Source organism: Procambarus clarkii, chromosome 65, assembly GCF_040958095.1.
Source record: "Procambarus clarkii isolate CNS0578487 chromosome 65, FALCON_Pclarkii_2.0, whole genome shotgun sequence".
In the NCBI taxonomy this organism is placed as follows: Eukaryota; Metazoa; Arthropoda; class Malacostraca; order Decapoda; family Cambaridae; genus Procambarus; species Procambarus clarkii.
Genome location: NC_091214.1, coordinates 24,439,308 through 24,459,930, shown reverse-complemented (window position 1 = coordinate 24,459,930; position 20,623 = coordinate 24,439,308). Strand labels below are relative to the sequence as shown.

At 39.9% G+C, this 20,623-nt stretch overlaps 1 protein-coding gene across 5 annotated transcripts in view; it reads left to right on the top strand.

Moving 5' to 3' along the window:
• The first annotated feature begins 4,798 nt into the window (after positions 1 to 4,798).
• The window catches only part of LOC123771019 (microtubule-associated protein futsch), a 50,560-nt gene continuing 34,735 nt past the window's right edge, over positions 4,799 to 20,623 (top strand). Inside the window, exon 1 of one of the 5 annotated variants that reach the window (XM_045763236.2) lies at positions 4,799 to 5,075. The gene's annotated coding sequence lies outside the window, so the exon portion shown is untranslated. Of the gene's footprint in view, positions 5,076 to 5,197; positions 5,351 to 11,617; positions 11,855 to 20,024; positions 20,120 to 20,623 lie in introns of those variants that run through there. The other 4 variants (XM_045763235.2, XM_045763237.2, XM_045763233.2 and 1 more) reach the window with 4 other exon arrangements.

Genomic DNA, 20,623 nt, shown 5'->3' with positions numbered 1-20,623 from the left:
TTATAATTGTAATTAATGCTAATGTCGTACATAGTAGCCAGAACGCACTTCTCGGCCTACTATGCAAGGCCCGATTTGCCTAATAGGCCGAGTGATTTTCTTTATTTTCAATAAATTGTTTCCAATTGGTTTATTTGTAATATTATTATTATATTATATTAAGAACATAAATTATTGACTTAGTTATGTTAGTTTAGGTTAGGTTAGGTTAGGTAGGGTTGGTTAGGTTCGGTTATATATCTACGTTAGTTTTAACTCAAATGAACTCAAACATAATGAAATGGATAGCTTTATAATTTTATAAGAAAAAAATTAGAAAAATATATGTATTCAGGAAAACTTGGCTTATTAGGCAAATCGGGCCTTGCATAGTGAAGGCTACTAGGTACAATATATATATATATATATATATATATATATATATATATATATATATATATATATATATATATATATATATATATATATATATATATATATATATATATATATATATATATATGTCGTACCTAGTAGCCAGAACGCACTTCTCAGCCTACTATGCAAGGCCCAATTTGCCTAATAAGCCAAGTTTTCATGAAATAGTTGTTTTTCGACTACGTAACCTACCTAACCTAACCTAACCTAACTTTTTCAGCTACCTAACCTAACCTAACCTATAAAGATAGGTTAGGTAGAGTTGGTTAGGTTCGGTCATATATCTACGTCAATTTTAACTCCAATAAAAAAAAAATTGACCTCATACATAATGAAATGGGTAGCTTTATCATTTCATAAGCAAAAAATTAGAGAAAATATATTAATTCATGAAAACTTGGCTTATTAGGCAAATCGGGCCTTGCATAGTAGGCTGAGAAGTGCGTTCTGGCTATTAGGTACGACATATATATATATTTATATATATATATATATATATATATATATATATATATATATATATATATATATATATATATATAAGGAAGGAATACCACCTCTGGCTGGAAGAAGGGGGACCCTTAGCCTCGGAGGAAACCACACATAACGCATTAGAGGGAATGTTTAGGTCCCCTCCAATACAGTTTTTGTGTGCTTTTCTCCTACCACCCCATTCCTTATGATTTTTTTTTTTGCTTTATTGTATATACTTAAAGGTTACAAGATGTACATTGGTTGATGCAAAGAGTGCTCAAAGGTTGTGGATCTCTTGAAGCTCATCCGCTTCCGGACAGGAACCGAGGATGCAGCAGGCGTTTCCCCTCTGGATCGCCACACTGAGGCGCTGAAACAAAAAACTGGCAGCTCTTGGGTCTCTGGTGACGTGAATGAGCTTGGAGCCTAATTCCTTGAGAAATCCCAAGGCACTCTTGCCCCAGGGGCCATGCGTCTCAGACGCTATGGGAACAAAGGTGTATCGACCTTCCAATCGCCTGTATTTGACTGATTTTGCTATTTCCCTGTGGTTGGCCGCCCCACCTGCTTGATCAGCACCGAAGTGTACATAGGTGTCAGCCAGGGTGGATACACATGTGTGGTCCCACACCAACTGTTTGTCCCCTTTCCAGGAGTGTATGGTGATGCCATCCGGGCGAAGTGCGGGGAAATCATGGTTTTAGTCCCCTAAGATGCGTGGTTCTCTCACCGCTGGGCACTGAGCTGAGGCGAGACTTCTCTTGATGATGTCATTGACCTCGTTGTGTCTTGCATGCCAGCCCTTTGTGCTTCTGCAGTGCAACCCATGCAGTCCTTATTGGTCTGCTTCCACCCTGTTGCAAATACACTTGTATTCAGTGTGAATTGGGGCACCAAGGCAGAGGGCCACTGCTACACGAAGGGATTCTGGATCTAGGCGCGTGCCCATTGCTGACATGGGTACTGCCAGGAGGAAGTCTCCTGCATGGGGGGCACGCACTGCTCTGAGGCGGGCTTTCTCCTTGTCTGATGTTGCAGCGCTGAGCATGGCATCAGCTATTTTTTTCTACTAGTGGTTGGTCCCAGCTGGACTGTTTGTGTTTTTTTATGGTTCTATGATGGGTGCTGGGACTGCAAGAGCTTCCCACTGATTTGAACATTCAGTTCAGATTGCTAAGGCAATCTAAGCCTGTGGAACCATTCAATCGACCATACCCTAACATCCACTGATCTTGGAACCGTCCAGATACTGATGCTGGTAGCTGGACGGTTCCATCATATGTACCTGGTGTACGCATCTGGATGTACACACCCCTGGTGGACCAGGAGATAGGCAGGGAGGGAGACAGAGGCACAACCTGGTACGCCTAAATGCACGACACCCTTATCAGTTCGTATCACCGAACAACTTGATTGCAGTGTGAGATTACCACCGCCCACGGGATGGGAATGGGCTCCACTACACCCAGGGAAAACATGAAGTCGAGCACCACCCACGGAATGTGTATCGGGTTCACCACCACCCACGGGATGTGTATGGGGTCCACCACCGCCCACGGGATGTGTATGGGGTCAAGTACCGCCCTCGGAATAGGTATGGGGTTCACCACCGCCCACGGGAGGGGAATGGGCTCCACTACACCCAGGGGAAACATGAAGTCGAGCACCACCTACGGAATGGGTATAGGGTTCACCACCACCCACGGAATAGGTATGGGGTCCACCACCGCTCACGGGATGAGTATGGGGGTCCACCACCGCCCACGGAATGAGTATGGGGTCCACCACCGCCCACGGGATGAGTATGGGGTCCACCACCGCCCACGGGATGGGTATTGGCCCCAAATGGACCAATAGGACTTCTGAAGGCCAATAGGACTCATTCATATGTTTATGATACAAAAATTATCTCGTTTCCAATACTTCTCAGAGGACTCGAGATCGAAATACATCCCAGGTCATGGACAACCATATAAACTAAGACTTGATCACCAAGATGGTCCTACAAGAGTTGTATTGGACTGTTGTGGTCGTCTGGGTCAGCACTCTGTCGCCTACTCCCGTGAGTGTACCCAGAACCCAAACAGGGAAACTTCCCAGTTCTACTACTGGAAGTGCAAAGATATCACTCATCTTGGGTTCATCCTGGTCGACCAGTTTGCAGACATGATCATCAATGATTTCTGCAACAAACACTTAGATTTTGAGGAAGGATTTTGTGTGTAGCATGTAAAGGTTCAAGGATTGGTTTAGAGCTTGGCTTGAAGCCTATCAATCTTCTATAGCCTGACTTTTTAATGTTTAAGTCTACTATTGAGGTTCAAGCTAAATGATTTACCATTATCTCAAACGTGTTTTGAGTTAATCGAAAACTCATTTTTTTTTACAGTCTGCTGGTATTGTTTTAAACATCATGCAACGTTCAATGGTATATTGGTTGAGTTAGTGCTATACGTTTTCTTTAAAGCGAAAGAATGAAAATGGAATATTTACACGTCAAGGTATATTTACTTTAGTCTATCATTAGAGGATCCTCCTCCACCCCCCCCCCCAACTAACCTGTTTCATAGACTTGTACGCCGCAAAAGACTGTGTAATTTGGAAAAAAATACTACAGTGCCGTCGTGCTTGAATGAAGGTGAAGGAAATGCCCAATATATCTATAAATGTATTAAAAAGCATATTTTCGGAAGTAACCTACATCCGAGTCCATGAATCTACATGAATCCTTTCTCAAAGTGCTGTATACAATGTTAATTGTGCGCATTGTATACAATACCTTGAGAAAGGATGTAGGTTACATCTGAAATTTTATTTTTGTTAATACATTTATACACATATTGGGACTTTCCTTCACCTTGACTGTGTAATGGCTACGAGCTGAAGAAAATTTTCATATATCTCAGATCTTTGCATGTAATCTTATTTTAATTGTGGCCGAAACGCTATGCGCATTAGTGGCTTTGCAAGAACGTAAGAAAACCAATGTTATGTACTCTCACAAACCCAATGTGCCTTCTTGTATGTAAAATAAATAAATAAATTTACATATAATTCAAACGTCACATTTTAAACAAAATCTGGGTTTTTGTTTGGATTTAAGTTTATAATCCATGCAACTTCTTAAAGTGTGGTTGTTGTTAGTGCAAGCACTCTATCTTTCTCGCTCTCTATCTCACTTTTTTTTGTCGCACTCTGTCACTTTCTTGCTCTGTCTTCAAGGATGGTAATTGTCTCGGACACAATTTCCAGAGTATCCCCCTGCCGTTCAATTCTCATTTTCTGTCAATCATAGATTTATTTAGTTTATATCTGCATAAAACCCTTCCAACACTGATATAATTAACAAACTTTGGTTCTTGTTAAGCTTCAGTCTTGTCATTCTTGAATTTTAGTCATTTCTTATAGTATGTTCCAGATTGGCTCCATTTTTTTGTACTTGATTTAGCGTTTTCTTTTGTATTTGTCGCCAGAATAAAGCTGATGGACTGTTATCCTTTATAAGAGGTCAATGTATTGTTCAAATGAGTTCATAGGATTCAAGTGTCATGTTCAAAACTTTTTCGGCTTTGCTTTTGGCTTTTATTTTCTTGGAATTTGAGTTATTTCTAATATTTTCTAGTTCCGTTTTCTGTTTAAAATTACTGGCAGGAAAGTCTTCCTAGTTTAATATTCCCCGGTTTTACCGATTTCTTAGGCATGAAACCATCGTCCCCTCTGTGAAATGGTTATGCAAAAAATATTCACGCCAAAATGACACCATCGGGGAAGGTTTTTCATTAGCGGTGTCGAAGTGAAAGAAACTCGAGGTGCAGTAATGGAACTCATCAGGAGAGTGACGTCAGCTGCAGAGGAACCGTGGACCAGGCAGCTGGCTGGCTGACACACTCACACACACACACACATGGTTCGCATCCCCCCAGATCAATAGTCTTGTGTACCACCCGTCTCACGGCCAACCACATTCTCTGCTCACACTTACACATACACACACACACACATACACACACACATATACACTGACACACACATGACATTCCCTCACACACATACACACACACACACACACATACACACGTGAAACCCAGTGAATGTGCGTCCGCGGTTTAGTGAAGTATACAAGTGTAGAGGCGGAGGCTGGCCAGTGACACGCCCTGTGCAGCTGCAGCGCCCATATGCGATAGGTGGGCCTATATTACAACTCTTACAGCATCACTGCAGTTACAGCATGATATATAGGCCTCCATAACTATATGTAGCCTATAGCGAGGCAGTATTGTCAGCCTGGCTTGCAGTATATAGTCCTTTTGTGAAGCGGTCTATGTATATGTATACGTACAGCCTCTTGATACGATGATGAACTTTTGCAGTGGTACATTTATGTATTAATACAGTAATGAACATGGTTATACAGTGATGCAGATGTACAGTGATAGCGATACAGGTTTGCAGTGATACGGTATGTACTCAGCCAATATTAATACATACACAGTGATGCACATACACGTACATTGTGATGTAGTTATACAGTGATACACTATATACAGTTATACACTAATACAGGGGTGCAGCTCTACACTAATACAGTGATTTCAATATATGCTGATACAGTTGTAGTATTACAGTCATACGTTAATACAACTACTTATTGACATAAATGTATGTATTAGTATATTTAGTAAATGCAGTGATGTAATTATTTACTTATTTACAGATTGTTGTGTTACAAATAAGTGATATACAGTCACATATGTAATGGCGGTGATGAAATGTGAGCCATATATATATATATAGACACATATGTTCGAATTCATGTATGAAATTATGCAACTTACTGATATACATTCAGACATACACATGTTCAGTCAGCGTAGTTATGTAATTTATTCACATAAACATACATATGTTCGAATTCATTGCTGAAATTATATAATTTACAGATATCCAAACATATGTTCGGATTAAGTGATGCAGTTACATGCAACTTACACACACATATATATATAGTCACACTAAATACATACTGACAAGCTTAATAACAGAGCAAGTCATACATTTATGTATTGACACAATGGAGGCTAGGCTACACATGTTGTTACAAGGCACCATGTATGGGCTTAAGCTGGTTACAGACAAAAAGATACAACTATACACTGTCAGATTGATAAAGATACATATAGAATTACCAAACAGCATGAATGAAAACAAAAAAAAATAATCGAAAATTAATTTAGCTCCAATACTATTTTGATAAACTATGACACCGTAACCTAAACTAGTTTAGAACTATTCTTCATAACTAAAGCATGTTGCCTTTGTAATTAGCGACAATGGCGGATCTCATCACAAAAACTTCAGAGGTAACTTTAAAGAGGCTTCAAAGATCTCGCATGCGTGCAAGATTTTTTTTCTGGGGGAGGGGTCCAATCAATACTGGGGGGGGGGGGGGCCTAGAAATATCTAGGTGGTCTATAACTTAAACTAGTTGATCTTGTCCATATGTCTATGCAAAGAAACCATTGATTAATATATACATTTTCATGAATATATTGTAAAACGAAAATACGTTTTCATTTTTTTCAGACCATCCATTATCGGCTATACAGTTAATCATGTTAAGTTTGTTAAAGTTATATATGATGCTGCTCCTAATACTGTATCTCTCCAGTTAACTCTGTGTGCGTTTGATAAATTATAACGAATAAGAAGAACTTAAGAATTAATTGCACGGTGTTAAGATGGCCACGTGGTTAAGAGACTGAAGACTCCACGACATTTTGTGCAGGGCTCTGCTGCAGCTGTCTTGGAGTACTTTTTAATTCTTTTAATATAAACAAAACCAATCTTCTATCTAAAATTCTGCAAAAATCTTAAAGGAAGCACTGAGGAGATCAGCCAGTAATACCATATGTTTATAGAGGATTCTATTATGGAGGTAATGAACGTGAGGCAGTATATTTATTTCTCCGTGGTGGGATTTTGGTATCTGGAACCAGGTACTGGAACCGGTTAGATGGCTCAGTGCCAAGTGTGTGCCAAGTATTACATGTATGGGTGTGTGTGTTACCACCATCCTTACAGTGACTCAGGGTACCCATGAGGAGGAGAGGGTAGGCCTCACCCCTCCTACCACAAGGCAGTGTTATCAATACCATTTAACAAGTGCAGGAGGAATATAATTTTTTTATATTTTAAGTAGTTTCCTTCCAGGGCAAAATGAGAGCCCTCTCAGCTCTATGTTCCAGAACATGCATCGTGGGAGGGGGAGCAGGAAATATGTAATACTTTACAGTTACCACAATTCTATCATTTGATGAATTAATGTTTATTATTGAAAAGATAATGCAGGAGGGTTGGAATTTTACAAGTAACTTTGCAATGATTTGTGACATTATTTATTTTTCATGCCTGGTAGACACTTCCAATTACAAATTATTGAGCATATGTCTGTTAGATATCAATAAAATTGCCAGACTTTGTTCAGTTGCGGTACTGAGAATGTTCATGATATTCGCCATACGATTTTACTACCGAGTATCACGAAACATATGTATCTAACAATACAAAAAAATCAGTTAACTGTCGCTTCCCAATGTCTATGGATATCCGACTTGGTGATTGTTTATGTATTAAACAACAAGTATAATTATTCTTGAGAAACAATGTAGTAACCCCTACATTTGAACCGGTGACCTAACCAGATTTCGTCCACCATTTTTGCTATACCGGTTCTCGGTTTCCCCAGTATGCCTGTGCACACACACACACACACACACACACACACACACACACACACACACACACACACACACACACACACACACACACACACACACACAGTAAATCTCTTTCAATAACCTACAATGTTTCATTGAAAAGTGGAGAATTACCTGACAGCTGGAAAGCCGGCAATAATTGACTTACAGATACGAAGGTGAATGAACAGAACACAATTGACTACAAGCCTGTACCGTTGACATCTGAACCCTGTCCAGTATAAATGCTACAATTTGTGTGTACTCAGAATGCATTCGGGTACCGTTAAAAGGAATTAAACTAAATTTAGCATGGTGGTAGAGGGCATCCAGAAGACCATTTTGATTTTAAACTGTGTCTCTTCAGGCCTTATAGGCTGCAAGATTTTCTAAAACCTCAGACCACTGTGAGGTGCAGGAGTATCCATGTACTCGATGGCCTCTCAAACGCAGTGGGGTACCAAATCAGGACAAACGCTCTTCCAATTGAACCATGATGAGCTAAAATATCTCACTATCTACACCTGGGTGTGGCGGGTATTTTGTACATGTTGGATTGTTGATCCAACCTTCTTATACAGTCTAAGTAAATCTAGTAGAACTTCCGGTTGAGATGCCTTTATCTCATCATGGTTGTACTGTATCACTACGTCACAAATGTAACATACACATACAGTATTTTCTATTATGCAATGGTTTAGCTATATTGATATTTTGTGTCTGTGGCTATCAGGTGTAAATATAAAATATTGTTATATTTTATATTAACAAATATATTTGTCTTCCATTTCTTAATGATTTAGTTCAATGAAATTTTTTTAATTATCATATATATATATCAGACAGCATATATAGGGCCAGAGCGTTCACCCTACAAAGTTGGGAGAGGCTAGCAGCAAACATCTGGCCTCCAACCTCATTACAGACATACAAACAGACATTCCCTTCTATCTATAAGAGGGAATGTTCGTTTTTCTGTCAGTCTAAGGTTGGAGGCCAGAAGCTTGGGGCTAGTCTCACAGAACGTTGTAGAGGGAACGGTCTAGGGAATTCTGGAGGTCGCCAGAATTCAAGAAGGAATAGCATGCCAAGGTCACATTTTGACTCCCAAGACAATTTTTTGGCACTGCCCGCCAGCTACTTCTAGCTATATAGTTTAACCAACAAATTTCATATATATATATATATATATATATATATATATATATATATATATATATATATATATATGTATATATATATATATATATATATATATATATATATATATATATACATATATATATATATATATATATATGCATATATATATATATATATATATATATATATATATATATATATATATATATAATATATGGGGTACGACAGGATACCCGCCAATCCTCCTGTTTTGGTGGTACTTACTGTAATGACAAGGACCATAGTACATATATATCAATGTACAACGCAATTAGAAAGTAGAAATCTGTACTATTGATTTTGGACAAATTCAGAAATACAGACATTCAATTGATACAGAAATTCAATTGATAGAAATTCAATAGATACTGTTTAGATAGTTTTTGTAAATATGTGCACCATAGTACAAACATTAACGTACTAAGCAATTAGATAGTAGAATTTCGTACTATTTACTTTATAGTCCGAAAAAATTAAGCTAAAAAACTAACTTTAATATTCCTAGGTCTAGTATAATACACATATGTACTATATTAGGCCTCAGATAACGTGTATTATGAAGGTTTTGAAGGTTTGGTTAGATTAGTTTAGGGTACCGATTTCTACTTTCTAATTGCGTTGTATGTCGGTATATGTACTATGGTCTTCATCGTTACTATAAGTACTGGCAAAACAGGAGGATGGGCTGTTTTAATTCACACAGTGTGTGTGTGTGTGAGAGAGAGGGGGGGGGGGCAGTGGTCCCTCATGCATGGGAGAGCATGACACATGTTGGGTGCGGTTCCAGCATGTGTTAGGATTTAATGAAAAACTGTACCAAAGATTCACCACGAGTGTTGCCAGTTCCTTGTCCTTCGGGACACTCCAAGATTTCCTATGGCGCCTCGCTTCCTCTTGAGCGCAAACATGTTGCTTCGTCTGCCTAAGTTCCCTACACACAGTGTTCACCTCAGTCCTCAGAACACCACATAATTCCACTAAATCCCTCATAACACTTTCCATAATCATGGCTGAGAGGGCATTATACATAACGTAAGCACAAGTCGCCTCACCTTACTGTAGTAGCCTAATCTTACTGAGTCACCCACGTATAATTTCCAATTCTATCTCCGGAGTAGCCTCAACTTACTGAGTAGCCTTACCTTATTGTAGAATCGTCCTACCTTGTACAAGATAGAGAAGCAATCAGGGATAATTGGGAAGCCACTAAACTGGGTAAGGCACTTCCTTACCCATAGTCAGAGAAAGTGATCTAGCACAGATAATGAGCTCATCCATGTCAATGTTTGCATATGCTGCAAAGTTAATGAGCAATGTAAACTCCGAGGTGGACTGCAGAAAGTTTCAGGATGACCTTGACAAACTCCAGGCGTGGGCAGACTAAAGGATGCTAGAATTCAGTCCTAACAAGTGTAAGGTAATGAATATGGGAAAGGGAGAAAGGAGACCAGGAAGTATCTACACCATGAGTGGAAGGCAACTTCAGGGGTGAAAGATAGAAAAGTATTTGAAAGTAGATATAACTCCAATACTATCTCGTGAGACACATTTAAACAGGGTAACATCGGCAGCATATGAGATGCTGACAAGCATTAGAAAGCTGTTCAGAAACCTACACCAAAGTTTCTTTAAGGCAATCTGCACACCCTTTATTTGACTAACACTGGAATACGCAGCACCGTCCTGGAATTCGCACCTTTTGAAACCTAATACCTAAATTTAATAAACCATGAAGGTTGGCAACAAGATAAGTGCCAGAGCAAAGTGGGCTAAGCATGAAGACAGATTAAGAGAACCAGACCTGACAGACCTGGAGGAGAGAAGAAACATAGGGAACATGACTGCAACATATAACGTACTGAGGGTAATTAACAAGGTGGAGAAGGACAGCCTCTTTAAGGTGAGAAAACATAGGACAAAAGGGCATAGGCAGAAGCTGGAAACGTAAATGAGCCAAAGGAATGAAATGAACTACCTGCACCCAGCATGGATGGTCAACAAATGGAATGCACTAAAGTTGTAGAAACCACCTCCATCCACAACTTTAAGGCCAGATTCGGCAAGGAATTAGAAATTCGGAAGTTCCTCTGTAATGCAACAGGTACAGCAAGGCTAGCAGGTGGGGGGTATAAAAAACTACACCTCACTTCCCCGAAATCACTGATAGGTTAAGTAGCCCTTCAGCTACTGACTAGACCCGACGATGAATCATCATAGGAGTAGATATAGTTCCAATACTAACACCGGAGACACACATAAACAGGATACCATCGGAAGCATATGGGACGCTGGCACATATAAGAACATTGTTTAGAAACCTAAATCAAGACCTAAACCACAGTGGAATTAAATCTCAACTCTAGAGGACAGAGGGAACAGAGGGGGATATGATCACAACGTACAAGATAATGAGGGGGAATAGATAAGGGGGCAAGGATAACATGTGCAAATTGAGAGAGAGGACAAGAAGACACAGGTGGAAGTTGGAAACGCAAATGAGCTGTAGGAATGTAAGGAAACACTCATACCCTGTACGTGTAGTCACCAAATGGAATGCACTGATAGAAGTTGTGGAAGCCAGCTCCATCCACAACTTCAAGGCCAGATTCAACACAGAATTTGAACGCCAGAATAGTTTCAGCATAGCTAGCAGATGCGGTATAAAGAGCTAGACCTCTCTCGCTCCCCCATAGACATTGTTAGGTAAGCACCGTGCGAAGTTGAAGTGAGGAGTGAGGAGGGAAGATTGTGGGTGGACCAGTTCAGTACAGGTCTAGTCAGTCCGCGGTGGGTGAGGCGACAGCAATAGTGATGCGGAAACGCAGTTGAGCAGAGAGCAACATCGCCTCCATTACATTCCACGTTGAATCGCGATAGCTGTAGTATAGGGAGTTTTTATGCTTTATATAGAGGTAGTTGGAGCATAGGAAGTGTGTATATAAGAAGGATTTCAAGCAGCATCTGATTTGTGAAACAAATTGAAGTGGTTTGATGACTGGGCGATTGCCGGCGGCGTAGATAATATTGTAAGTAGATTGAAAGAAATACATATATTTGTTTTATTGATGTTTACGGTATTGTTTAATAATTTATACCTGGTAAACTATTCTATATACAGTACAAGCCCTTTTTGAAGGACATAGCCTATCCCGTATGTTGACCGCGTGTGAAGCATATGTTTTCTAATCGATTACTGTATCGTCTGCTGCTAGCGTCACAATACTATGTAAATGTAGGGTATCGTAATCTCATACTGTGCATCCCATCAGGAAACGGCTCTCAAATACCTATGTACAAGTTGTGCCCGTATTAGTTTTTATTGATTAGAGCTTGACGTTACATATGCAGCCCCGATAACACAAACTTTGCTAAATTTTGTATGCTACTGAACCTAGTGAAACATTTCCTATGTTATCTAACCTAGCGAAACCTAACCTAAACAAACCATGTGTTAACTTGCCTATCCAAATACTTAGCCTGACATACGGAGCCTAATGTTTAGTCAAGTAATCTAAACTAAAAATGGGGTATGCACATTGTTGGTCAACGATTTTTTTTTACAGCTTATGTCTCGCAGGTTGTTCAATGTTTATACAGGTATATATATAGGTAGATATAATATCATAAGATATCCCGTTTCCGGCGGGGGAGTTAATTGAATGAGAAGTGAAAAAGGAGTTAGAGTAAAAATTTATATACAATATATTAAACAGAGTAACAATTCATGTAATAACAAACACTACCTTACCGCTTCATAAGACTTTGTGTACAGCTTTTTTGGTGTCTGCCTGTCTGACTCTCACTCTCTCTCTCTCTCTCTCTCTCCAGTTTTTATGTTTACTCCCACCGTATACAAAAGGTATACCAGATCATTTCCGTGATTTACTCGAAAACGATATTTGACTTCTTATGTATAAATTCTAGCGTCTGAGGCTGGAGGCCAATTTCCTTCTTTATTATGCACCCCATGCCTCATGGGCGGTGGTGTAAAGATTACAAAGGCACATAATCGGTTCAGGAACTGAACCCTCTAGTTCGTTTAGCTAAGCAAATAAAAAAATTTTGACGCTAGTTACAAAATTATTAATGTTATATATACATTACACACGCATACATCAGGCGGGAAGAGGACGGATGAGGGAAAGAAAGGGAAAGGGGCAGGAAGGAAGAGGCTCCGATGGTCTTAAGTGAATGAAAGTGGGCACAATATTTCAGAGCAAAGTTAAATCAACGATATCGACATTAATTCATCTATGAATTGATGTTATTCTTGGATACTATTTCCACTTGGTAGGAGGAGGTTGGGCCTTGAGGTGTTGAGGCTGTGCACACGATTTGTTATACCAGGAGGCCTGGTCGACGACCGGGCCGCGGGGACACTAAGCCCCGGAAGCACCTCAAGGTAAGGTACTCACTTTACACGGGGAAGTGGGTATAGCACATGAATAGAAGTGGGTCGAGTGAATTATTATATAGCAGCAGAACAGCTTCTGGAGAGGAGTTTCTTGCAAGAGGAGAGACAGTCGGGGATAGACACAGCGAAGATGCAACGATCTTGACTGGTAGGCCTATCCCCGGCTCTGTCGAACCGAACTATCCTCGGTTCGGAACCCTGGGAGGTGTGCTGGAAACGGTGGAGTCGACTTGCTTCTTTCTTCAGTTGTTGTCTTCATTCTTGTCTTTCCCTTCTTCGACGCCGTCTTCCAAGCTTGGCTTCTTGCCTTCATGCTGTGGGTTTCACCGTTACTCCCGTTAGTCCGCAGTGTCAATAAGGTCTGGATGCCGTGTCAGTGTCGCAGCATTCTCGAATTGTCTCGGCAAAGACGATTATCTGCATGGATGGATCCTGTTCTCTGCTCTTCCGATATTCCTATTACATTATTGCCTGAAACCCCGTCTGTTTTGCGAGGTACCTGGGTCTCTTACGCAGTTTGTTCGCATATATTGTCTAATGTATTGATGTCTGTGACATTTACCAAGTTGCTTTTTCTGATGATAAATAGGCTTTACCCCATCAGCCGACGTCTATGGATATAAGTGTGGGTTGCTAAGCTGGGAGTGTATTGGTGTCAGGGCAAGCACGGCGTGCGTCATTGTTGATGTGGAAAGGAAGCACGGTACAAGGTCAAACAGAGTAGTGAACACTCACGCATACGACCTTCTTCCCCGGGACACGTGGTTCTTGGTAACAGATACACAAATAATTTAAACGGCATTTCGTTTACAGCAACTCTGAAATGCTTCTACTTAAACTTACTATTTGGATGAAGGTAGCAGTATGTAGCGATAGACTATCAATAATTTAGTACACAGGGGTATACACTGAGAGGTGTATCCTGTTTTTTAGTGTATATACACTTAGTTTACTTTAGCCCTGAAACCGACTAAAGTATAATTAATGGTTGGTCAGTATAAGCAATTGTGGTGGCCTTAATATCCCGGGTTCGAATCGCGGGCAGGACTGAAATGTTTGGCCATGTTTCCTTTCACCTAATGCGTCTGTACACCCAGCAGTAAAAAGATAAAGTGTTGTGGAGTTATATCCTGGAGAGGGTTAGTAGTTCCATCTTGGGGGAACATCAATATATAGCCTAACGTGTATATACATACACAGGCTACCTGTCCCGGACAAAATGAATCATATGCTCCACACTACATTCTCAGCATATGCTGCGCAATACGTACTTAACATGTGCTCTACTACACATAACTCTCTCAGCATATTCTCCACATTTACATTATGAATTAAACATATGACCCACACAACAACATGTTACATATGCTCCAAACCACATACTCAACATCTTACATATCCCCCAAACCGCATACTCAGCATGTACTCCATGCTCAACATATGCTCCCCATCAAATTCTCAGCATATTGCTTCACACCACATACGACCCACATCAAATTCTCAACATATTGCTTCACACCACATACGACCCACATCAAATTCTCAACATATTGCTTCACACCACATACGACCCACATCAAATTCTCAACATATTGCTTCACGCCACATACGACCCACATCAAATTCTCAACATATTGCTTCACACCACATACGCCCCACATCAAATTCTCCCACATACGCTGCACACACACCTCATACTCAACACATACACAAAGGAAATCACAATAACGTAGTGAATGAAACCAACGTTCTGGGTGACCTAAGAGAGACGCACGCGCCTTACACCATGGATCGCATGACGTGTCCATGTGTAAAGACCACGCACGGTCTAGGGGTTATCCAGGACGTTGGTTCGATTCCACCGTCCTGCCCTGCCCCCCCCCCCAAGTGAGTTACTCAACAAATGCATCAGACTGCATAGTTGTTATGCTCCAAAGCCACATACTTATTATATGCTCCAAACCCACATACTTATTATATGCTCCAAACCCACATACTTATTATATGTTCCAAACCCACATACTTATTATATGCTCCAAACCACATACTCATTATATGCTCCACACCACATACTTAGCATATGTTACGCATCACATAATTAACATATGCTCAACACACACCACATGGTCAACATATGCTCCATGTTCCACACACCACAGTTAACATATGCTCCACACACCACATAGTCAACATATGCTTCACACACCACATAGTCAACATATGCTTCACACACCACATAGACAACATATGCTCCACACACATAGTCAACATATGCTTCACACACATAGACAACATATGCTCCACCACCACATAGTCAACATTGTCCACACGTACTCGGTATATGATCCACATCATAATAATAACAGTATACAAATGAAAACTGCAGAAAGCCTATTAAGTAGGCTTATACAACTATTGTAAGCTACTGCCGAGTGAAAATTGCTGAATATATTTAATCGGCAATATATTTTAGGTTGTGAAAAATATAAGTTGCAACAAAGTTTAAATTATTTATCCAATTTGATCACATCAATTCTATGATTGAAAAAAATACGAATAGACAATTCTGTAATATCAAAACACTCAAATAGCCACTGGAACATGTGTACATGTATGCACATATAGACATCTGTTTACATGTAAGGTGTAGACGATATATGTACACGTGAGTACATGTGTATAACCATAGACTGCATGATACACATATAGATGAACTGTAGAGAGGCAGCCTGCAGGAAAATGTCGACTGATGTACATACATTCGCCGTTCTTAACTCTATTCACGGGGGAGAAAGATCTAGCTCTCGGGCTCAGCCTCAACCGGTGTTTTCAGACTTCCTAGCGTACTATATCGCTGCACTACTTCTTGAAGTTATATATCAATGTAACTTCCACGACTTAAGCTTCAAACTCGGCTATTGTGTTGGCTACCCGGACTGAATGCTGGTATTTCCTTATGACGCTCCATTTTCTGTTCCGGCCAAAGCAAGTACATCTTGTCTCAATGTTTGGCGGGTTTGTTTACATTTTATTAACATGTTTACGAGCGTTGAAACATGCCAATCACATGTTATTGTTGTTATAAACAGCCTCCTCGTGCTTCGGAGCTCATAAACTGTTTAATACATGTAAACAAAGTCGCCAAAAATTTAGAAAAGCTTTACAGGTTGGGAGATGTGTAAATACACAGCCCAACCACTTGGGCTGGATTGTAGAGCGACTGTCTTGCTTCCGGCAAGTTGACGTTCAATCCCCGACTGTCCAAGTGGTTTGGCACTTCCTTTCCCCCGTCCCATCCCAAATCTTAATCCTTCCAAGTACTATATAGTTGTAATGGCTTAACGCTTTCTCCTGATTTTTTTTCCTTAGCTCAGCCCATCCTGCTCTTTAGATAGTATTTACAGTAACGATGTGAACCATCGTAAATGTTACAATATTAGTTATACAGCCACAACATCATTCGTAATTATAATTAAATGCAATGGTTTTGTGGGCAAATCAAATCAGAAATAATGTTTTTGATTATATATATATATATACAATATATATATATATATATATATAATATATATATATAATATATATATATAATATATATATATATATATATATATATATATAATATATATATATAATATATATATATATATATATATATATATATATATATATATATATATATATATATATATATATATATATATATATATATATATATATATATATATATAATATATGTATATATATATTTGAGTCTGATGGCAGAGTGGTGAAGTATTGGAGGCTATAATGGGCATGGAGGCCCTGGCTGACTGAGTCAGCCAGGGCCAAAAGAGAGAGATAGAGAGATAATGATTTTTTTTTGGCTATAAAAGAGAGAGAGAGAGAGAGATAGAGAGATAATGATACAGAGATAATAAGATATCAGCCGGATATTGCCTGCAAAAACATGAGCTATGCTTACGCTATCATTCTTGAACTCAGAGATATATATATGTTATCCGCCGCGGTTATCGCGGTTTTTCATATAAAGATAAAATTCCTCGCATACTGTTGGAGACATAAATTCTCATTTAATTAAGTAGTTAACAACCATTTACCTGAACGTGTGTTCACTGGGCTGGATTGTGGTAGCTCGTTTGAAAAGGGATCAAGATTGTGAGCTAGGTTTGTTGTACCAGTTTAAACAACTGCAATCAACACTTGACTCTGGTCTTTTGCGATAAACACTTCTTGACTTTCGTCTTATCTTCTTGTGAATGTCGATGTAAAGCACTCGAGCAGGTGTGGTGTATATATATATATATATATATATATATATATATATATATATATATATATATATATATATATATATATATATATATATATGTCGTACCTAATAGCCAGAACTCACTTTTCAGCCTACTATGCAAGGCCCGATTTGCATAATAAGCCAAGTTTTACTGAATTAATATATTTTCTCTAATTTTTTTCTTATGAAATGATAAAGCTACCCATTTCATTATGTATGAGGTCAAATTTTTTTTATTGGAGTTAAAATTAACGTAGATATATGACCGAACCTAACCAACCCTACCTAACCTAACCTAACCTATCTTTATAGGTTAGGTTAGGTTAGGTAGCCGAAAACGTTAGGTTAGGTTAGGTAGGTTAGGTAGTCGAAAAAACATTAATTCATTAAAACTAGGCTTATTAGGCAAATCGGGCCTTGCATAGTAGGCTGAGAAGTGAGTTCTGGCTACTAGGTACGACATATATATATATATATATATATATATATATATATATATATATATATATATATATATGTATGTATGTATATATGTATGGTAGTTCTGTGTGCTTTCAAAAGGTTCAGGGTTGTATTTTTTGGTTTGGTATTGGGGTTTAAGGGCTATCAACCTCTGGAGGGTTGTTAAGACCACCACAATTGCTTACTGACCAACCAGCAAGTATACTTTAGTCCTGAACTAAACTCTATGTGTATATATACACCAAACAGCGAGGTGTGCCGCGCAGGCGTAGATATGAATTCTATACCTTGTAATGTTCATTGATATCCAGTGCCTATATGGCTTATAATATTTACATATTTTCATACTCTGGTGTTTTATACTACAATTAGTTAGAGATAAGATCGTATGTTGTGTAATTTAAGGGATCTGAGACATTTCAAAAAGCATATATTGCTTTATAAAGATATATAAGAACTGTTTAAAAATCATAACACGTGCAGCTTGTGGTCGCCCCTCCCCCCCCCCCAAGCTGGTCGTGTTCATAACACGTGCAGCTTGTGGTCGCCCCTCTCCCCCCCAAGCTGGTCGTGTTCATAACACGTGCAGCTTGTGGTCGCCCCTCCCCCCCCCCAAGCTGGTCGTGTTCATAACACGTGCAGCTTGTGGTCGCCCCTCTCCCCCCCCAAGCTGGTCGTGTTCATAACACGTGCAGCTTGTGGTCGCCCCTCTCCCCCCCCAAGCTGGTCGTGTTCATAACACGTGCAGCTTGTGGTCGCCCCTCCCCCCCCCAAGCTGGTCGTGTTCATAACACGTGCAGCTTGTGGTCGCCCCCCTCCCCCCCCAAGCTGGTCGTGTTCATAACACGTGCAGCTTGTGGTCGCCCCTCTCCCCCCCCAAGCTGGTCGTGTTCATAACACGTGCAGCTTGTGGTCGCCCCTCTCCCCCCCCCAAGCTGGTCGTGTTCATAACACGTGCAGCTTGTGGTCGCCCCTCTCCCCCCCCAAGCTGGTCGTGTTCATAACACGTGCAGCTAGTGGTCGTTCCTTCCCCCCCCCCCCCCACTAAGCTGGTCGTGTTCATAACACGTTTTAAAAGCTTCCCGGAAGACGATAACGAACCATTATTGTTCTCTTAGAAAGGGCGCGTTTTAATATCAATTGTTATCGTCGAAGCGACGCCCAAACCTCACATCACATCCCCCCCTCCCTATCCCCCCCGCCTCCCTCTATTCATCCCCGCCTCCCCCCCCCCACTCCCTATCCCCCCCGCCTCCCTCTATTCATCCCCGCCTCCCCCCCCACCCCCCCGCGGCCCTCTACCCCAATTTCAATTTCCATCTATTGTTTCACCAGCGACCATATCCCCTCCGGGCATCCATAAGACAGTATTCAGTTCGACACTACCACTAATGCCCATTTTTACAAGAAACGCTGTGCGTACTAGTGGCTTCAGGCAATGTGTGAACTATAGCTCTATCTATTAACCCGAAATTATATTTGTAACTCATTTTCAGTGTATGTAGCTTTACCTGAATAAATATCTTATCTTTGTCTAAATTTATTATCCTTCTTCACATACACATCAGGACCTGCATAAGTCGATGTCATAGTTATTAACCATCACAATCGGGATTATTATCACATGTACTTCCATTAACCAATCACAACAGGATATTCATTTGCATTCATCACTCGTAACCCGGAACTAAATTTTAACTCGTAACAAATAAATCTCAGCTGAAAATCGTCAATTTCAACCAGGAAACGAAAATCTAGCGTGAATCAACTCCATCAGTCATCATTTACAGCCTTGCTTCCTCAATTTTCCTCTCGTGTAACTGTAATTCTCACGTTTAAGTTACAATATAGTTTCAGTTACAATACGGATCAAAGTGTAAGAGAGGGCTACGAATAACTACTACGTCATGTAGTAGTTATTCGTAGGTAACTTATTATGAGATTGGTCAGCGATAACAGCTCTGCGCGATAGCGTGAGGCTATATATCATGTTTCGTGATATTGTTTTCATGTGTACTCTTGCAGGCAAACTGTACACACACCGAAGTTGGGCTCGTGAAAACTAACCTTTGTTTTGGCTAGACCTCTGGATAGTAGGATCGCCCGGCAATAACAAGATTGGTTAGTTTATGCTTGTAAGCGCCTTCAAAAGTGTCGATTTGCAATACGGAAAACTCCTCCAGTGGCGTGAGATTTAAGCCCATTAAACGCTTCCAATCGATCAAACTTTAAAGCCAGTAAATTTCGTCAGTGTTATGAGCTTTAAACATAGTTAACTTGTCTAGTAGGCTGAGTCTCTAGCTCAGAAAACTATTCCAGTGATGTGAGTTTACGAAAATGAACTCCAGTGGTGTAAGCGAATGACACTGAACTCCAGTGGTGTGAGCTTACGTCACGTAACTCCAGTGGTATAAGCTTACAACACTGAACTCCAGTGGTGTGAGCTTACGACATAGAACTCATTTGCGGTTCGAACTTACAACACTAATATTACTAGCATCTTTTCTTAACAATTTTTTGTTTTACAAATGAAGAAACTAAAGATAGTTTCGAATTTGCATATACAGTACTATGTACAGTATATGTATTTTCTGTGAGATATGAAGTGTCCTTGCGGTGTACGTG